The following is a 21,296-nucleotide window of genomic DNA, read 5'->3' as shown; positions in this document are numbered from 1 at the left end:
ACATGTATATATTCTTGTCTATATGCCTATTTTCTACTTGAATAAAGTTTTTCAGATTTCCTACAAAGTGTTTTTTGTCCAAGACCCATTAATCTGAACGCAAGAATTCATCGCCCGATTACGACAAAGTTGACAAGATGAAAACGGTAAAAATAGATTAATGCAAGAAGTTATAAAAAGTAATCCATAGAAAGAGGCCTGACGAGGTCTAATTAAAAATGGATTACTAAAAATAACTTAAGAAGCACCGACAAGAAGAAGTCGGCCCAAACCAGTCAAAGCGACAAAAGTTATAAAAAGTGATCTATAAAAAGAGGCCTGACGAGGTCTGATTAAAAATGGATTACTAAAAATAACTTAAGAAGGACCGACAAGAAGAAGTCGGCCAAAATCGGTCAAAGCGACAAAAGTTATAAAAAGTGATCCATAGAAAGAGGCCTGACGAGGTCTGATTAAAAATGGATTACTAAAAATAACTTAAGAAGGACCAACAAGAAGAAGTCAGCCCAAACCGGTCAAAATGACAAAAGTTATAAAAAAAGTGATCCATAAAAAGAGGCCTGACGAGGTCTGATTAAAAATGGATTACTAAAAATAACTTAAGAAAGATCGACAAGAGAAGTCGGACCAAAAGCGTGCGCTAAAAGGGACACAGCTTCGCCCAAAAAGCCACAACTCCACGACAAGGCTATCAAAATTGTCTACACCAACTAAAAAGGTTCTACGAGAATACTAAAAAGTTGTCGGACAAGTTAGCCCCAAGGATCATCTCGACCAAGCAGAAGGTGGGCAAAACAATAAGCAATCCAAAAGAGGTCAAACAATAAAGTACCAACACTCTAAAAAGATTCGCGGAAGTTGCAAAAGTGCAATCAAGATATCAGAAGAACAACTACTATAATAAAAACATTAAAGACTCAGAAGGCCACCTAAAAGTCGGCCTCAAGAGTTCAAAGTGTTTGGTTTTTTCAAAATAAAGTTGCTAAGAAAAGCAACTGAATGTCAAGAGAAGTCAAACCATGTAATAGTTACAAAAATTAAAGAGTTCAAAAGCCCACAAGCCGGGCTACACAAATATATCAGAAACCATAAATGGTCCAAAGTCTCCCCAATAGCAGCATCCTGGGGTGGAAGAAGAGGACGGGTTGAGATCGGGACAGCATCAACAGTTCCATCCGGCTGGTTCAGAATTTGGACATCAGGATCAGACTCGGGATGATTAAACTCGGCAGAAGGAGAGGATGAAGCGGTAGAAACCTTGGTCGGCGAGCCAGGAGGAGGAACCACATCTTCATCATCATCAGGGGCAGGCACAATCTTGCCGCCCTCCACTATATTATCCAAACTAAAGAGAGTAAGGTCGAGCTCGGGAGCAAGAACTTGGACCTGGGCTTTCAAGTTCTCATAGGCATCGATCACATTACCCACAAGATGGCCCTGGAGCTCAGCATAATCAGCATGGGCAGACTCCAGCCTCTCCCTAGTCTCCAATAGCTCACCATAAGTATGAACATAGCTCTCTTTATGCTTCTGCGCCATCTCCTCGGCCAGATTCGCAGCAGCCTCAACAGCGGTAGCCCGAGTCTTCTCCTTTTCCACATCCAGCTCCAACTTGGCCACCTTAGCATCAAGCTCCTCCATCAACTCCTTGATTCTATCGAAATCGGACTTAGCTTCCTTCATAAAAGCCTTGTTTGCATGAACAGAAGAGTCTTGGACAATGCGGAACAAGGTTGTACCGATGTGGGCCATCCGAACACTATTGCGGGTAATAAAATCCAAATGGCGAATGATGGACACATCACACATGGGAAGTCGGCCATAAGGAGCAATCTTCTCATCAACAAACCCCACAGTGTCGAAGTCTTGGGCATCTAAGTCATAGGGCCAATAGTTTTTTGTCTTTTGGGAGGAGGACCAGTAGCAATAGGAGAGGAAGCAGCGACAGAAGTTGGCTGGGGAGGATCAGAGGAAATCGTATGAACCTGAGGGGTAGGAATGATCTTCCTTGGTCCAGAAGTGCTCGAGGTCGACTTTCTATGAGGGACTTGAGAAGATCCTTCCCCTGAAGCCTTCGCCAAGATGTTTTGAGCAGCTTTTGCTTTTCTGGCCCATTTAAAGGCCTTCATGGAATCCGAAGTCTTCACTATCTCTAAAAAAGAAGCCAACAAAACCAAGTTACAACTGGAAGAAAGGGATACATCGGCAAAATAAACAAACAATCAAAGGAAAAGCTAAAAAAGAGGTCGACCACTACCCAGCTCAGCATGAAGGAGAGAAGGATCCCCTAAAAATTTTTTCTTGTCGAGATGAGGAGGCTCCCCCCAATTTTCCTCTAACACGCGCACAAAGGCTTGCTCAACCTCTTCCAGACTTTTCCAAGAATACGTAGTCACTACCATATTCTTTTGCTAGCATAAGGGGAAGGAGGGTTCATCGTTTTCATCTGAAAAGAAGGGCCGAGCTCCCTCAATAGCTCGGACCTTGAAATAGTAATTCTTAAAGACTCGTCGTATATAGAGAACACTTTCTTTCCTTGGGCAGCTCGAAAGGAAATCCAGGAAGCTTTCTTCTTAGCCACCTCAGGCTTGGTCAACATGAAGAGATAAAGAAAGAGAGTTTGGGTAGGTCAGATATCCAGTTCCTGACACAACAAGTGGAAGATTTTTATGAAACCCCATGAGTTCGGATGGAGCTGAGAAAGAGCCACATTGCAGGACCACAACAGCTTGGCCTCAAAAGGGGTAAAAGGAATGGTAATGTTCAATTGGCTAAAGAAGTAATCATAAGCGTAGAAGAAGGGCCATTCTCCTTGAATCAAAGAAGGAAAACTAACCCTCTCCTCAGGGTTAGATGACACCAACTCATAATTTTTCTCCTGGTCCCTACTACTACAAATTCTATGGTGCCTCCTAAGTCGCACACAATACTCAGGGTCAACCACAGTAACACACATCAAAACAATGGAGTCCAGCCAGTTAGACATGCCATCCGTGATCTTAGTAGACATCTCAACAATGTTCTTGCGGGAACACATAGGTCAACTATTCCTACAACAAGAAAAAGAAAAAAATGGGTCACTACCAAACAACTCGAGCAAATAAGGAAACAACTCGGACAATAACATATGATCATCAAGACTCAGACATGGCAGTAAAAGGGAAACCCCAAGACTCACACTAAAGTCCAGATGCACCCTTTGGAGGCAGTAACGAGGCAAGAACTCGAAAAGAAGAAAAGCGACAGTTTAAGCCCTAAGACCTCTCCGCAAAAGATACAAAGAGATCAATTTTTCTCTAAAAATGACACTTCACACAAACAGAAAGAAAACCATCATCAGCAAAACAAACCGCACAGAAATCATTAAAAAGTACAACCTTTTCCAACTAATAGTTTATCATTCAAAGCTACAAACAAGTTTAGCCGAAAGATCTGCATATAAAGAAGTCATACAAGAAGGAAAAGAGGTAGGGACAGCAACATACCAGAAAAGCCCTAAAAAAGCATCAACTACCAGAAATACAAGAAGGCGCACATTACAGCTGGTGCACGAAATTGTAATCACACTTTTTGCAATCCCGCACAACTAACCAGCAAGTGCACTGGGTCGTCCAAGTAATACCTTGCGTGAGCAAGGGTCGATCCCACGGAGATTGTCAGCTTGAAGCAAGCTATGGTTATCTTGTAAATCTTAGTCAGGATATCAGAAATTATCAGGATTGATTGTGAAAAGCAAAAGAACATGAAATAAGTACTTGTTCAGCAGTAATGGAGAATAGGTTGAGGCTTTGGAGATGCTCCATCTTCTGAATCTCTGCTTTCCTACTGTCTTCTTCATCAAACACGCAAGGCTCCTTCCATGGCAAGCTGTATGTAGGGTTTCACCGTTGTCAGTGGCTACCTCCCATCCTCTCAGTGAAAATGTTCCTATGCTCTGTCACAGCATGGCTAATCAGCTGTCGGTTCTCGGTCAGGCCGGAATAGAATCCATCGATCCTTTTGCGTCTGTCACTAACGCCCCGCCTGCTAGGAGTTTGAAGCACGTCACAGTCATTCAGTCATTGAATCCTACTCAGAATACCACAGACAAGGTTTAGACCTTCCGGATTCTCTTGAATGCCGCCATCAGTTCTAGCTTATACCACGAAGATTCTGGTTAAGGAATCCAAGAGATATCTACTCAATCTAAAGTAGAACAGAGGTGGTTGTCAGGCACATGTTCATAGTTGAGAATGATGATGAGTGTCACGGATCATCACATTCATCCGGGTTAAGAGCAAGTGATATCTTAGAGTGGAAGCAAGCATGATTGAATAAGAAACAGTAGTAATTGCATTAATCCATCAAGACACAGCAGAGCTCCTCACCCCCAACCATGGGGTTTAGAGACTCATGCCGTGGAAGGTATACAATGAAATGTGAAAAAATGTCATGAGGTACAGATACAATGTCAAAAGATCCTATTAATAGTAAACTAGTAACCTAAGGTTTACAGAAATGAGTAAATGACAGAAAAATCCACTTCCGGGCCCACTTGGTGTGTGCTTGGGCTGAGCAATGAAGAAATTTCGTGTAGAGACCTTTTCTGGAGTTAAACGCCAGCTTTCATGCCAGTTTGGGCGTTTAACTCCAAGTTTTATGCCAGTTCCGGCGTTTAACGCTGGAATTTCTGAGGCCGAATTGCTACGCCGGTTTGGACCATCAAATCTCGGGCAAAGTATGGACTCTCATATATTGCTGGAAAGCCCAGGATGTATACTTTCCAACGCCGTTGAGAGCGCGCCAATTGGGTTTCTATAGCTCCGGAAAATCCACTTCGAGTGCAGGGAGGTCAGAATCCAACAGCATCTGCAGTCCTTTTCAGTCTCTGAATCAGATTTTTGCTCAGAACCTTCAATTTCAGTCAGAAAATACCTGAAATCACAGAAAAACACACAAACTCATAGTAAAGTCCAGAAAAGTGAATTTTAACTAAAAACTAATAAAAATATAATAAAAACTAACTAAAAGATACTGAAAACATACTAAAAACAATGCCAAAAAGGGTACAAATTATCCGCTCATCACAACACCAAACTTAAATTGTTGCTTGTCCCCAAGCAACTGAAAATCAAATAAGATAAAAAGAAGAGAATATACTATAGACTCCAAATTATCAATGAAACTAAGCTCCAAATTAGATGAGCGGGACTAGTAGCTTTTTGCCTCCGAACAGTTTTGGCATCTCACTTTATCCTTTGAAATTCAGAATGATTGGCTTCTTTAGGAACTCAGAATCCAGATAGTGTTATTGATTCTCCTAGTTAAGTATGATGATTCTTGAACACAGCTACTTTATGAGTCTTGGCCGTGGCCCAAAGCACTCTGTCTTCCAGTATTACCACCGGACATATACATGCCACAGACACATAATTGGGTGAACCTTTTCAGATTGTGACTCAGCTTTGCTAGAGTCCCCAATTAGAGGTGTCCAGGGTTCTTAAGCACACTCTTTTTGCCTTGGATCACAACTTTATTTCTTTCTTTTTCTTTCTTTTTTCTTTTTCTTCTTCCTTTTTTCCCCTTTTTTTGTATTCACTGCTTTTTCTTGCTTCAAGAATCATTTTTATGATTTTTCAGATCCTCAGTAACATGTCTCCTTTTTCATCATTCTTTCAAGAGCCAACAATTTTAACATTCATGAGTCACAAATTCAAAAGACATATGCACTGTTCAAGCATACATTCAGAAAACAAAAAGTATTGTCACCACATCAAACTAAGTAAGCTAGTTTTAAAGATGAATTCGAAATCCTGTACTTCTTGTTCTTTTGTAATAAAAACAGTTTTCATTTAAGAAAAGTGATGGATTCATAGGACATTCATAACCTTAAGGCATAGACACTAAGACACTAATGATCATAAGACACCAACATGGACAAACATAAGCATAAATTTTCGAAAAACAGAAAAATAAAGAACAAGGAGATTAAAGAACGGGTCCACCTTAGTGATGGCGGCTTGTTCCTCCTCTTGAAGGTCTTATGGAGTTCTTGAGCTCCTCAATGTCTCTTCCTTGCCTTTGTTGCTCCTTTCTCATGATTCTTTGATCTTCTCTAATTTCATGGAGGAGAATGGAGTGTTCTTGGTGCTCCACCCTTAGTTGTCCCATGTTGGAACTCAACTCTCCTAGGGAGGTGTTTAATTTGCTCCCAATAGTCTTGTGGAGGAAAGTGCATCCTTTGAGATGAATCTCTCTATCTCCCATGACTCGGAGGTGGAAGCTTTTGCCTTCCCTTTCCTCTTTCTAGAGGTTTCTCCGGCCTTGGATGCCATAAATAGTTATGGAAAAAGCAATGCTTTTACCACACCAAACTTAAAAGGTTTGCTCGTCCTCGAGCAAAAGAAGAAAGAAGGGAGTAGAAGAAGAAGAAATAGAGGAGAGGGAGGTGGCTTTTGCGGTTTGAATTTGAATGGTGAGGTAGGTGGGGTTTTATGAAGGATGGATGTGAGTGGTGAATGGGTGAAGAAGAGAGAGTGTGGTGGGGTTGGTGGGGATCCTGTGGGGTCCACAGATCCTGAGGTGTCAAGGAAAAGTCATCCCTGCACCAAGTGGCAAGAAAATTTGCGTTCTGTGCCAAATCTGGCGATAAACGCCGGGCTGGTGCCCATTTCTGGCGTTTAACGCCAGGTTCTTGCCCTTTCCTGGCGTTTAACGCCAGTCTGGTGCCCCTTTCTGGTGTTAAACGCCCAGAATGGTGCCAGACTGGGCGTTAAACGCCCATCTGCTAGCCTCACTGGCGTTTAAACGCCAGTGATTTCTTCCTCCAGGGTGTGCTATTTTTCTTCCTGTTTTTCTTTCTGTTTTTGCTTTTTCAATTGATTTTGTGACTTCTCATGATCATCAACCTATAAAAAACATAAAATAACAAAGGAAATTAGATAAAATATAACATTGGGTTGCCTCCCAACAAGCGCTTCTTTAATGTCAGTAGCTTGACAGTTACTGAGAATCACTCAAGTCTCAGTTTTGAGCATTCCTGCTCAAAATTGCTCTCAAGATAATGCTTGATTCTCTGTCCATTAACAATGAACTTTTTGTCAGAATCAATATCCTGAAGCTCAACATATCCATATGGTGACACTCCTGTGATCACATACGGACCCCTCCACCGGGATTTGAGCTTTCCTGGAAATAATTTGAGCCTGGAGTTGAAGAGCAGAACTTTTTGTCCTGGCTCAAAGACTCTGGTTGACAATTTCTTGTCATGCCACTTCTTTGCCTTTTCCTTATAAATTTTTGCATTTTCAAAGGCATTGAGTCTGAACTCCTCTAGTTCATTTAACTGGAGCAATCTTTTTTCACCAGCTAACTGAGCATCCATGTTTAGGAATCTGGTCGCCCAGTAGGCTTTATGTTCCAGTTCCACAGGCAAATGACAGGCCTTCCCATACACCAGTTGGTATGGAGAGGTTCCTATAGGAGTCTTGAATGATGTTCTGTATGCCCACAGAGCATCATCCAAGCTCTTTGCCCAATCCTTTCTTCGGGCTATCACAGTCCGTTCTAGGATTCTTTTTAGTTCTCTGTTAGAGACTTCAGCTTGTCCATTTGTCTGTGGATGATACGGAGTTGCCACTTTATGGCTGATTCCATATCTAACCATAGCAGAGTATAGCTGTTTATTGCAGAAATGAGAGCCCCCATCACTGATTAGTACTCTGGGAACACCAAATCTACTGAAGATATGTTTCTGGAGGAATTTTAGCACGGTCTTGGTATCATTAGTGGGTGTAGCAATTGCTTCTACCCACTTAGATACGTAGTCCACCGCCACCAGAATGTAAGTGTTTGAGTATGATGGTGGGAATGGTCCCATGAAGTCAATTCCCCATACATCAAACAATTCTATCTCTAATATCCCTTGTTGAGGCATGGCATATCCGTGAGGCAGGTTACCAGCTCTTTGGCAACTGTCACAGTTACGCACAAACTCTAGGGAATCTTTATAGAGAGTAGGCCAGTAGAAGCCACACTGGAGGACTTTAGTGGCTGTTCGCTCACTTCCAAAATGTCCTCCATACTGTGATCCATGGCAATGCCATAGGATCCTTTGTGCTTTTTCTCTGGGTACACATCTGCGGATCACTCCGTCAGCACATCTCTTAAAGAGATATGGTTCATCCCAGAGGTAGTACTTGGCATCTGAAATTAATTTCTTTCTTTGCACATTGCTGTACTCCTTGGGTATGAACCTCACAGCTTTATAGTTTGCCATATCTGCAAACCATGGAGCTTCCTGAATGGCAAAGAGTTGCTCATCTGGGAAAGTCTCAGAGATCTCAGTAGAAGGGAGGGACGCCCCAGCTACTGGTTCTATTCGGGACAGATGATCAGCTACTTGGTTCTCTGTCCATTTTCTGTCTCTTATTTCTATATCAAACTCTTGCAGAAGCAACACCCATCTGATAAGCCTGGGTTTTGAATCCTGCTTTGTGAGTAAGTATTTAAGAGCAGCATGGTCAGTGTAAACAACCACCTTGGATCCTACTAGATAAGATCTAAACTTGTCAATGGCATAAACCACTGCAAGTAATTCTTTTTCTGTGGTTGTGTAATTCTTCTGTGCATCATTTAGAACACGGCTAGCATAATAAATGACGTGCAGAAGTTTGTTATGTCTCTGTCCCAACACTGCACCAATGGCATGATCACTGGCATCACACATTAATTCAAATGGCAATGTCCAATCTGGTGCAGAGATGACTGGTGCTGTGACCAGCTTAGCTTTCAGGGTCTCAAACGCCTGCAGACACTGTGTGTCAAACACAAATGGTGTGTCAGCAGCTAGCAGGTTACTTAAAGGTTTTGCAATTTTCGAGAAATCCTTTATAAACCTTCTGTAGAATCCTGCATGCCCCAGAAAGCTTCTTGATGAGCGGATAATTTGTATACTTTTTGGCATTGTTTTTAGTATGTTTTTGTTATGATTTAGTTAGTTTTTATTATATTTTTATTAGTTTTTAATTAAAATTCACTTTTCTGGACTTTACTATGAGTTTGTGTGTTTTTCTGTGATTTCAGGTATTTTCTGGCTGAAATTGAGGGACCTGAGCAAAAATCTGATCCAGAGACTCAAAAGGACTGCAGATGCTGTTGGATTCTGACCTCCCTGCACTCGAAGTGGATTTTCTGGAGCTACAGAAGCCCAATTGGCGCGCTCTCAACGGCGTTGGAAAGTAGACATCCTGAGCTTTCCAGCAATATATAATAGTTCATACTTTGCCCAAGATTTGATGGCCCAAACCGGCGTTCAAAGTCACCTCAAAAAATTCCAGCGTTAAACGCCGGAACTGGCACCTGATTGGGAGTTAAACGCCCAAACTGGCACTAAAGCTGGCGTTTAACTCCAAGGAGAGTCTCTACACGAAAAAGCTTCATTGCTCAGCCCAAGCACACACCAAGTGGGCCCGGAAGTGGATTTTTATGTCATTTACTCATCTATGTACTAGTTTTCTATAAGTAGGACCTTTTACTATTGTATAGAGACATCTAGGACTTTTGGTAGCTATCTTTGTTTTATGCTATCTTAGACCTTTGGAGGCTGGCCATTCGGCCATGCCTAGACTTTATTCTTATGTATTTTCAACGGTGGAGTTTCTACACACCATAGATTAAGGTGTGGAGCTCTGCTGTACCTCGAGTATTAATGCAATTACTATTGTTCTTCTATTCAATTCCGCTTGTTCTTTGTCCAAGATATCACTTGTTCTTCAACATGATGAAGGTGATGATTGACGCCCATCACCATTCTCACCCATGAACAAGGTGACTGACAACCATTCTTGTTCTACAAGCATCTGAGGCTTAGTGAATATCTCTTGGATTTCTGATTGCATGATGCATGGTTGATCGCCTGACAACCGAGTGCTCGCCTGACAAACGAGCCAACCATTCCGTGAGATCAGAGTCTTCGTGGTATAGGCAAGAACTGATGGCGGCATTCAAGAGAATCCGGAAGGTCTAACCTTGTCTGTGGTATTCTGAGTAGGATTCAATGACTGAATGACTGTGACGTGCTTCAAACCTGTAACCTACTGGGCGTTAGTGACAGACGCAAAAGAGTGATTCTATTCCGGTAGGGGAGGGAACCAAACCGGTGATTGGCAGTACTGTGACAGAGTGCGTGCATTAGCTTTCACTGCGCGGATGGGAGGTAGCTGCTGACAACAGTGAAACCTTACACGAGCTTGCCATGGAAAGGAGTAAGAAGGATTGGATGAAGACAGTAGGAAAGCAGAGAGACGGAAGGGAAGGCATCTTCATACACTTGTCTGAAGCTCTTACACCAATGTTATACATAAGTATCACTATCTTTATCTTTATATTATTTTCGTTCATCATCATATACAATTGAGTTTGCCTGACTAAGATTTACAAGATGACCATAGCTTGCTTCAATGCTAACAATCTCCGTGGGATCGACCCTTACTCACGTAAGGTATTACTTGGACGACCCAGTGCACTTGCTGGTTAGTTGTGCGAAGTTGTGTAATGCCATGGAATTGAACCACCAAGTTTTTGGAGTTCATGACCAGGGATTATGAGAGTTGTGAAAAGTATTGTTCACAATTTCGCGCACCAAGTTTTTGGCGCCGTTGCCGGGGATTGTTCAAGTTTTGAGCAAGCTTTTGGTAACAATGCCTGGGATTGTTCTAGTTTGGACAACTGACGGTTCATCTTGTTGCTTAGATTAGGTATTTATTTATTTATTTTTTTTTCAAAATTCTTGAAGATGAATTCTAGAGTTTCATGATGATTTGTTGAAATCTGGCTGGCTGAGAAGCCATGTCTAATCTGATTGGACCGAGGTTTCAACTCATCACCACAAGAGCTTGTTGATTTTCATCAATTTTGCTTTTGGAGCAGTGATCTGCTAAGGCTTGGCTGACCTTTGGTCATGTCTAGTGTTTTGGACCGAAGCTTTCCTTGAAAGCTTGGCTGGCTGTGAAGCCATGTCTAATTCCTGGACCGGAGTCTTAGACTAGCATTGCACTGATTCCTGGAATTCTCATTAAGAATTTTGATAACTTTTTCCACTTAATTTTCGAAAATCACAAAAAAATTAGAAAATCATAAAAACCAAAAATATTTCTTGCTTGAGTCTAGTGTCTCATCTTAAGTTTGGTGCCAAATGCATGTTTTTGTTATATTTTTCGAATCCATGCATGTACTTCTTGTTTTGATCTTTAAATTCTATTGACTTGAGTATTTATGTGTCTCATATAGTGTCAGTAGCACACAAACTGCTAAGTTTGGTGTATTGCATGCATTGTTATTTGATTCTTGTTGCATTTTGATTACTAAAAATCCAAAAATATTTTTAATTTGTGTCTTTTCAAGTCAATAATACAAAGAATTGAAGATTCAGAACATACTGCAGAGGAATTATACAGAAAAAGCTGAGCATTCAAAAATGCCCAGTGAAGAAGGCAGACTGGCGTTTAAACGCCAGCCAGGGTACCTGGTTGGGCGTTTAACGCCCAAAAAGGTAGCATTTTGGGCGTTAAACGCCAGAATGTATACCATTCTGGGCGTTTAACGCCAGGATGGTGCTAGGGGGAAGATTTTGTTTTCAAATCAATTTTTTTTTCAAGTTTTCAAAGTTTTTCAAAACCAAATCTTTTTCAAATCATATCTTTTCAATCAAATGTTTTCAAAATCAATTTCTTTCCTTTTTCAAAGATACTTACTAACAATTAATGATTTGATTGAACATCACAAGATTGTTGCCTTTTCTGTTGAGAAAGGTTTAATGTTTCAAATCATATCTTTTCTTGTTAGGCAAGTCATTAATTTTTAAAATCAAATCTTTTTAAAATTGTTTTCAAATCAAATCTTTTTAAAATTGTTTTCAAATCATATTTTTTCAATCACATCTTTTTCAAAATAAGTTTTCAATCAAATCTTTTTAACTTCTAATTTCAAAATCTTTTTCAAAAAAAAAAATCAATTGATTTCTTTTTCACTTTGAATTTTCGAAAACTATCAATCAATTTTTCAAAATGTTTTCAAAATCTTTTTGATTGAATTTTCGAAAATTCTCTTCCCTCCTTCCCACATCCTTCTATTTATGGAGTACTACTCCTTCTAAATGCACAATTCGAACTCTAACTAATAAAGTTCGAATTCTTCTTCTCCTTCTTCTTTCTATTTCTCTTTTCCTCTGACACCTCAAGGAATCTCTATACTGTGACATAGAGGATTCCATATCTTCTTGTTCTCTTCTCTTTCATATGAGCAGGAGCAGAGACAAAGGCATTCTTGTTGAAGCTGATCCTGAACCTGAAAGGACCTTGAAGAGAAAGCTAAGAGAAGCTAAAGCACAACTCTCTTTAGAGGACCTGACCGAATTCTTCAAGGAAGAAGAACACATGGCAGCCGAAAACAACAACAATGCCAACAATGCAAGGAAGGTGCTGGGTGACTTTACTGCACCTACTCCTGATTTTTATGGGAGAAGCATCTCTATCCCTGCCATTGGAGCAAACAACTTTGAGCTTAAGCCTCAATTAGTTTCTCTAATGCAACAGAATTGCAAGTTCCATGGACTTCCAATGGAAGATCCTCATCAGTTCTTAGCTGAATTCTTGCAAATCTGTGACACAGTCAAGACTAATGGGGTTAACCCTGAGGTCTACAGACTGATGCTATTCCCTTTTGCTGTAAGAGACAGAGCTAGAATATGGTTGGACTCACAACCTAAAGAAAGCCTGGACTCTTGGGAAAAGCTAGTCAATGCCTTCTTGGCAAAGTTCTTTCCACCACAAAGATGGAGTAAGCTTAGAGTGGAAGTCCAAACCTTCAGACAGAAGGATGGAGAATCCCTCTATGAAGCTTGGGAAAGATACAAACAATTAATCAGAAGATGTCCCTCAGACATGCTTTCTGAATGGAGCATCATAGGTATTTTCTATGATGGTCTCTCTGAACTATCCAAAATGTCTTTGGATAGCTCTGCTGGAGGATCTCTTCATCTGAAGAAGACGCCTACAGAGGCTCAAGAGCTCATTGAAATGGTTGCAAATAACCAATTCATGTACACTTCTGAAAGGAATCCTGTAAAAAATGGGACTAGTCAGAAGAAAGGAGTTCTTGAGATTGACACTCTGAATGCCATATTGGCTCAGAACAAGATATTGACTCAACAAGTCAATTTGATTTCTCAGAGTCTGTCTGGAATGCAAAATGCACCAAGCAGTACTAAGGATGCTTCATCTGAGGAAGAAGCTTATGATCCTGAGAACCCTTCAATGGAAGAGGTGAACTACCTAGGAGAACCCTATGGAAACACCTATAATTCTTCATGGAGAAATCACCCAAATCTCTCATGGAAGAATCAAGAGAGACCTCAACAAGGTTTCAATAACAATAATGGTGGAAGAAATAGGTTTAGCAATAGCAAGCCTTTTCCATCATCTTCTCAGCAACAGACAGAGAGTTCTAAGCAGAATACTTCTGACTTAGCAACAATGGTCTCTGATCTAATAAAGACTACTCAAAGTTTCATGAATGAAACAAGGTCCTCCATCAGAAATTTGGAAGGACAAGTGGGTCAGCTGAGCAAGAAAGTTACTGAACTCCCTCCTAGCACTCTCCCAAGTAATACAGAAGAAAATCCAAAAGGAGAGTGCAAAGCCATAGACATGGCCGAATATGGAGAGGAAAGAGAGGAGGAGGACGCCACTGAGAAAGACCTCAGTGGGCGTGTACCAATCTCCTCTGAGTTCCTCAATGAGGAACAATGGGAATCTGAGGCTCAAAATGAGACCATAGAGATTCCATTGGACTTACTTCTGCCATTCATGAGCTCTGATGAGTATTCTTCCTCTGAAGAGGATGAGTATGTCACTGAAGAGCAAGTTGCTAAATACCTTGGAGCAATCATGAAGCTAAATGACAAGTTATTTGGAAATGAGACTTGGGAGGATGAACCTCCCTTGCTCACCAAAGAACTGGATGACTTGTCTAGGCAGAAACTGCCTCAAAAGAGGCAAGATCCTGGGAAGTTTTCTATACCTTGTACCATAGGCACCATGACCTTCAAGAAGGCCTTGTGTGACTTGGGGTCAAGTGTAAACCTCATGCCCCTCTCTGTAATGGAGAAATTAGGGATCTTTGAGGTGCAAGCTGCAAGAATCTCATTAGAGATGGCAGACAATTCAAGAAAACAAGCTCATGGACTTGTAGAGAATGTTTTGGTGAAGATTGAAGACCATTACATCCCTACTGATTTCATAGTCCTAGAGACTGGGAAGTGCATGGATGAATCCATCATCCTTGGCAGACCCTTCCTAGCCACAGCAAAGGCTGTGATTGATGTTGATAGAGGAGAGTTGATCATTCAAGTGAATGGAGAATCCATTGAAGGACAGTCAAATTCTAAGTTTGGTGTTGGGAGGCCACAACCAAACTCTAAGTTTGGTGTTGAACCCCCACATTCAAACTTTAAGTTTGGTGTTGGGAGGTTCCAACACGGTTCTGAGCATTTATGAGGCTCCATGAGAGTCCTCTGTCAAGCTAATGACATTAAAGAAGCGCTTGTTGGGAGGCAACCCAATGTTTTATAGTTAACTATTTTCTTTTGTTATTTTATCTTTTTTGTAGGTTGTTGATCATAAGAAGTCACAAAAACAATGAAAAAAAGCAAAAATAGAATGAAAAACAGGAAGAAAAACAGCACACCCTGGAGGAGAAGAAGCTGGCGTTCAAACGCCAGTAATACTAGCTGTTGGGCGTTTAACGCCCAGTCTGGCACCATTCTGGGCGTTTAACGCCAGAAAGGGGCACCAGACTGGCGTTAAACGCCAGTAAAGGGCACAAACCTGGCGTTAAACGCCAGGAATGGGCACCAGCCCGGCGTTTAACGCCAGAAATAGCTCAAAACATGATTTTGAGCAACATTTGGTGCAGGGATGACTTTTCCTTGACACCACAGGATCTGTGGACCCCACAGGACCCCACCATCACTCTCTCTCTTCTTCCCCCATTCACCAATCACCTCAATACCTCTTCCCCAAAAACCCTTCACCTATCAAATCCCATCTTTCTCTTCACCACTCACATCCATCCTTCATAAATCCCCACCAACCTCACCCTTCAAATTCAAACCACTTTCCCTCCCAAACCCACCCATCATGGCCGAACCATTACCCCCCTCTCTCCTATAAATACCCTTCTTCAACCCTTCATTTTCACACAACCTAAACACCCCTTCTTTCCCTTCTTGGCCGAACACACCACCTTCCCCCTCTTCCTCATTTCTTCTTCTTCTACTCTCTTCTTTCTTCTTTTGCTCGAGGACGAGCAAACATTTTAAGTTTGGTGTGGTAAAAGCGTTGCTTTTTCGTTTTTCCATAACCATTTATGGCATCCAAGGCCGGAGAAACCTCTAGAAAGAGGAAAGGGAAGGCAAAAAGCTTCCACCTCCGAGTCATGGGAGATGGATAGATTCCTCTCAAGGGTGCATCAAGACCACTTCTATGAAGTTGTGGCCTTGAAGAAGGTGATCCCCGAGGTCCCCTTTTCACTCAAAAAGGGTGAATATCCGGAGATCCGCCATGAGATCCGAAGAAGAGGTTGGGAAGTACTTACCAACCCCATTCAACAAGTCGGAATCTTGATGGTTCAAGAGTTCTATGCCAATGCATGGATCACCAAGAACCATGACCAAAGTGTGAACCCGAATCCAAAGAATTATCTCACTATGGTTCGGGGGAAATACTTGGATTTTAGTCCGGAGAGTGTGAGGGTGGCGTTCAACTTGCCTATGATGCAAGGAGATGAGCATTCTTACACTAGAAGGGTCAACTTTGATCAAAGGTTGGACCAAGTCCTCACAACCATATGTGAAGAGGGCGCACAATGGAAGCAAGATTCAAGAGGAAAGCTGGTCCAATTGAGAAGGCATGACCTCAAGCCCGTGGCTAGAGGATGGTTAGAGTTCATACAACGCTCAATCATTCCCACTAGCAACCGGTCCGAAGTTACCATAGATCGAGCCATCATGATTCATAGTATCATGATTGGAGAAGAAATAGAGGTTCATGAGGTTATAGCCCAAGAACTCTATAAGGTGGCGGACAAGACCTCCACTTTGGCAAGGTTAGCCTTTCCTCATCTCATTTGTCACCTCTGTTATTCAGTCGGAGTTAACATAGAAGGAGATACCCCCATTGATGAGGACAAGCCCATTACCAAGAAAAGGATGGAGCACACAAGAGACCCCTCTCATCATGAGATCCCTGAGATTCCTCAAGGGATGCACCTTCCTCCACAAAATTATTGGGAGCAACTAAACACCTCCCTAGGAGAATTGAGTTCCAACATGGGACAACTAAGGGTGGAGCATCAAGAACACTCCATTCTCCTCCATGAAATTAGAGAAGATCAAAGAATCATGAGGGAGGAGCAACAAAGACAAGGAAGATACATTGAGGAGCTCAAGCACTCCATAGGATCTTCAAGAGCAAGAAAGAGCCGCCATCACTAAGGTGGACCCGTTCCTTGATTTCCTTGTTCTTTATTCTTCTGTTTTTCGATTTTTATGCTTATGGTTATCCATGTTTGTGTCTTGTGATCATTAGTGTCTTAGTGTCTATGCCTTAAAGTTATGAATGTCCTATGAATCCATCACCTTTCTTGAATAAAAACGTGCTTAATTGAAAAGGAAAGAATTGCATGAATTCTGAATTTTATAATAGTTTAATTATTTTGATGTGGTGGCAACACTTTTGTTCTCTGAATGTATGCTTGAACAGTGCATATGTCTTTTGAATTTGTGGTTCATGAATGTTGGCTCTTGAAAGAATGATGAAAAAGGAGACATGTTACTGAGGATCTGAAAAATCATTAAAAATGATTCTTGAAGCAAGAAAAAGCAGTGAATACAAAAAAAAGAAAAAAAAAAGCAAACGAAAAAAAAAACCGAAAAAAAAAGAGAAAAGAAAAAGAAAGAAATAAAGTTGTGTTCCAAGGCAAATAAGAGTGTGCTTAAGAACCCTGGACACCTCTAATTGGGGACTTTAGCAAAGCTGAGTCACAATCTGAAAAGGTTCACCCAATTATGTGTCTGTGGCATGTATGTATCCGGTGGTAATACTGGAAGACAGAGTGCTTTGGGCCACAGCCAAGACTCAATAAGTAGCTGTGTTCAAGAATCATCATACTTAACTAGGAGAATCAATAACACTATCTGGATTCTGAGTACCTAAAGAAGCCAATCATTCTGAATTACAAGGGATAGAGTGAGATGCCAAAACTATTTAGAGACAAAAAACTAAAAGCCCCGCTCATCTAATTAATACTGATCTTCATAGATGTTTTTGGAGTTCATTGCATATTCTCTTCTTTTTATCTTATTTGATCTTCAGTTGCTTGGGGACAAGCAACAATTTAAGTTTGGTGTTGTGATGAGCGGATAATTTGTATACTTTTTGGCATTGTTTTTAGTATGTTTTTGTTATGATTTAGTTAGTTTTTATTATATTTTTATTAGTTTTTAATTAAAATTCACTTTTCTGGACTTTACTATGAGTTTGTGTATTTTTCTGTGATTTCAGGTATTTTCTGGCTGAAATTGAGGGACCTGAGCAAAAATCTGATCCAGAGACTCAAAAGGACTGCAGATGCTGTTGGATTCTGACCTCCCTGCACTCGAAGTGGATTTTCTGGAGCTACAGAAGCCCAATTGGCGCGCTCTCAACGGCGTTGGAAAGTAGACATCCTGGGCTTTCTAGCAATATATAATAGTCCATACTTTGCCCAAGATTTGATGGCCCAAACCGGCGTTCAAAGTCACCTCAAGAAATTCCAGCGTTAAACGCCGGAACTGGCACCTGATTGGGAGTTAAACGCCCAAACTGGCACTAAAGCTGGCGTTTAACTCCAAGGAGAGTCTCTACACGAAAAAGCTTCATTGCTCAGCCCAAGCACACACCAAGTGGGCCCGGAAGTGGATTTTTATGTCATTTACTCATCTATGTACTAGTTTTCTATAAGTAGGACCTTTTACTATTGTATAGAGACATCTAGGACTTTTGGTAGCTATCTTTGTTTTATGCTATCTTAGACCTTTGGAGGCTGGCCATTCGGCCATGCCTAGACTTTATTCTTATGTATTTTCAACGGTGGAGTTTCTACACACCATAGATTAAGGTGTGGAGCTCTGCTGTACCTCGAGTATTAATGCAATTACTATTGTTCTTCTATTCAATTCCGCTTGTCTTTGTCCAAGATATCACTTGTTCTTCAACATGATGAAGGTGATGATTGACGCCCATCACCATTCTCACCCATGAACAAGGTGACTGACAACCATTCTTGTTCTACAAGCATCTGAGGCTTAGTGAATATCTCTTGGATTCTGATTGCATGATGCATGGTTGATCGCCTGACAACCGAGTGCTCGCCTGACAAACGAGCCAACCATTCCGTGAGATCAGAGTCTTCGTGGTATAGGCAAGAACTGATGGTGGCATTCAAGAGAATCCGGAAGGTCTAACCTTGTCTGTGGTATTCTGAGTAGGATTCAATGACTGAATGACTGTGACGTGCTTCAAACCTGTAACCTACTGGGCGTTAGTGACAGACGCAAAAGAGTGATTCTATTCCGGTAGGGGAGGGAACCAAACCGGTGATTGGCAGTACTGTGACAGAGTGCGTGCATTAGCTTTCACTGCGCGGATGGGAGGTAGCTGCTGACAACAGTGAAACCTTACACGAGCTTGCCATGGAAAGGAGTAAGAAGGATTGGATGAAGACAGTAGGAAAGCAGAGAGACGGAAGGGAAGGCATCTTCATACACTTGTCTGAAGCTCTTACACCAATGTTATACATAAGTATCACTATCTTTATCTTTATATTATTTTCGTTCATCATCATATACAATTGAGTTTGCCTGACTAAGATTTACAAGATGACCATAGCTTGCTTCAATGCTAACAATCTCCGTGGGATCGACCCTTACTCACGTAAGGTATTACTTGGACGACCCAGTGCACTTGCTGGTTAGTTGTGCGAAGTTGTGTAATGCCATGGAATTGAACCACCAAGTTTTTGGAGTTCATGACCAGGGATTATGAGAGTTGTGAAAAGTATTGTTCACAATTTCGCGCACCACTTCTGATTGCCTTAACATTGGCAGGTGGTGGTAATTTTTCAGTTACCTCTACCTTTGCCTTATCCACCTCTATTCCCCTGCTTGAAATTTTGTGCCCAAGGACAATTCCTTCAGTCACCATAAAGTGACATTTCTCCCAGTTTAAAACCAGGTTAGTCTCTTGGCACCTTTTCAGGACAAGTGATAGGTGGTTAAGACAGGAGCTGAATGAGTCTCCATATACTGAAAAGTCATCCATGAAGACTTCCAGAAATTTCTCTACCATATCTGAGAAGATAGAGAGCATGCACCTCTGAAAGGTTGCAGGTGCATTGCACAGACCAAAAGGCATCCTTCTATAGGCAAACACGCCAGAAGGACAAGTAAATGCTGTTTTCTCTTGGTCCTGAGGATCTACTGCAATTTGGTTGTAACCTGAATAGCCATCCAAAAAGCAGTAATAGTCATGACCAGCTAGTCTTTCTAGCATTTGGTCTATGAATGGTAAAGGAAAATGATCCTTTCTGGTGGCTGTATTGAGTCTTCTGTAGTCAATACACATACGCCACCCTGTGACTGTTCTTGTAGGAACTAGTTCATTTTTTTCATTATGAACCACTGTCATGCCTCCCTTTTTGGGGACAACTTGGACAGGGCTCACCCAAGGGCTATCAGAAATAGGATAAATAATCCCAGCCTCTAGTAATTTAGTGACCTCTTTCTGCACCACTTCCTTCATGGCTGGATTTAGCCTCCTCTGTGGTTGAACCACTGGTTTGGCATTATCCTCCAACAGGATCTTGTGCATGCATCTAGCTAGGCTAATGCCCTTGAGATCACTTATGGATCACCCAAGAGCTGTCTTGTGTGTCCTTAGCACTTGAATCAGTGCTTCCTCTTCCTGTGGATTCAAAGCAGAGCTTATAATCACTGGAAAAGTGTCACCCTCTCCCAGAAATGCGTACTTCAGGGATGGTGGTAGAGGTTTGAGTTCAGGTTTGGGAGGTTTATCCTCCTCCTGAGGAATTTTCGAAAATTCCTTTGCTTCCTCTAGTTCTTCTTGATCAGGTTGAGCATCTTTGAAGATGTCTTCAAGCTCTGATTCTAGGCTTTCAGCCATATTGATCTCTTCTACCAGAGAGTCAATAATGTCAGCGCCCGTGCAGTCATTTGGTGTGTCTGGATACTGCATAGCTTTTACAGCATTCAACTTGAACTCATCCTCATTGACTCTGAGGGTTACTTCCCCTCTTTGCACATCAATGAGAGTTCGTCCAGTTGCTAGGAAAGGTCTTCCTAGAATGAGAGTTGCACTCTTGTGCTCCTCCATTTCCAGCACCACAAAGTCAGTGGGAAAGGCAAAGGGCCCAACCTTGACAATCATGTCCTCTATTATGCCTGATGGGTGTTTAATGGAGCCATCAGCAAGTTGGAGGCATATCCTGGTTGGTTTGACTTCTCCAGCCAACCCAAGCTTTCTGATAGTGGATGCAGGTATTAGATTGATGCTTGCTCCAAGATCACATAGAGCTGTCTTGGTGCAAGCACCTTCTAAGGGGCATGGTATCGTAAAGCTTCCAGGATCTTGAAGCTTTTCTGGTAAGCTTTTCAGAATGACTGCACTGCATTCTTCAGTGAGAAACACTTTTTCAGTTTCTCTCCAATCCTTCTTATGACTTAAGATCTCTTTCATGAACTTAGCATAAGAAGGTATTTGCTCAAGTGCCTCTGCAAACGGAATCTTTATTTCAAGAGTCCTTAGATAGTCTGCAAAGCGGGCAAATTGCTTATCCTGTTCCGCCTTGCGGAGTTTCTGAGGATAAGACATCTTGGCTTGATATTCTTCAACCTTAGGTGCTGCAGGTTTATGCCTTACAGAAGTGGTTGAAGAAGCCTTTTTAGAGGGATTACTGTCAGCACTCTCAGGTGTCTGATCCTCCCTTGGCGTCTGAACGCCAGGAATGGGTGAAGTTTGGGCGTTTAACGCCAACTTTTCCCCCTTTTCTGGCGTTTGAACGCCAGAACTGGGCAAGGAATGGGCGTTTAACGCCAGCTTTCCTTCCCTTTCTGGCGTTTGAACGCCAATAACATTCCTCTCTGGGCTCTTACTGTCCTCAGAGGGATTTTGAACAGTGGGTTGGTTATCCTCTGTCAACTG

At 41.7% G+C, this 21,296-nt stretch overlaps 1 non-coding gene across 1 annotated transcript; it reads right to left on the bottom strand.

Annotated features, from left to right (window-relative positions):
• Positions 1 to 12,818: 12,818 nt before the first annotated feature.
• Positions 12,819 to 12,926, bottom strand: LOC130953093 (small nucleolar RNA R71). Its single transcript, XR_009075267.1, has one exon. It is a non-coding gene; the product is annotated as a small nucleolar RNA R71 (small nucleolar RNA).
• Between the last annotated feature and the right edge of the window lie 8,370 nt (positions 12,927 to 21,296).

Source organism: Arachis stenosperma, chromosome 9 (assembly GCF_014773155.1).
Source record: "Arachis stenosperma cultivar V10309 chromosome 9, arast.V10309.gnm1.PFL2, whole genome shotgun sequence".
Lineage (NCBI taxonomy): Eukaryota > Viridiplantae > Streptophyta > Magnoliopsida > Fabales > Fabaceae > Arachis > Arachis stenosperma.
Note: the sequence above shows the minus strand (reverse complement) of the source record. Positions and strands in the feature narration are given on the sequence as shown.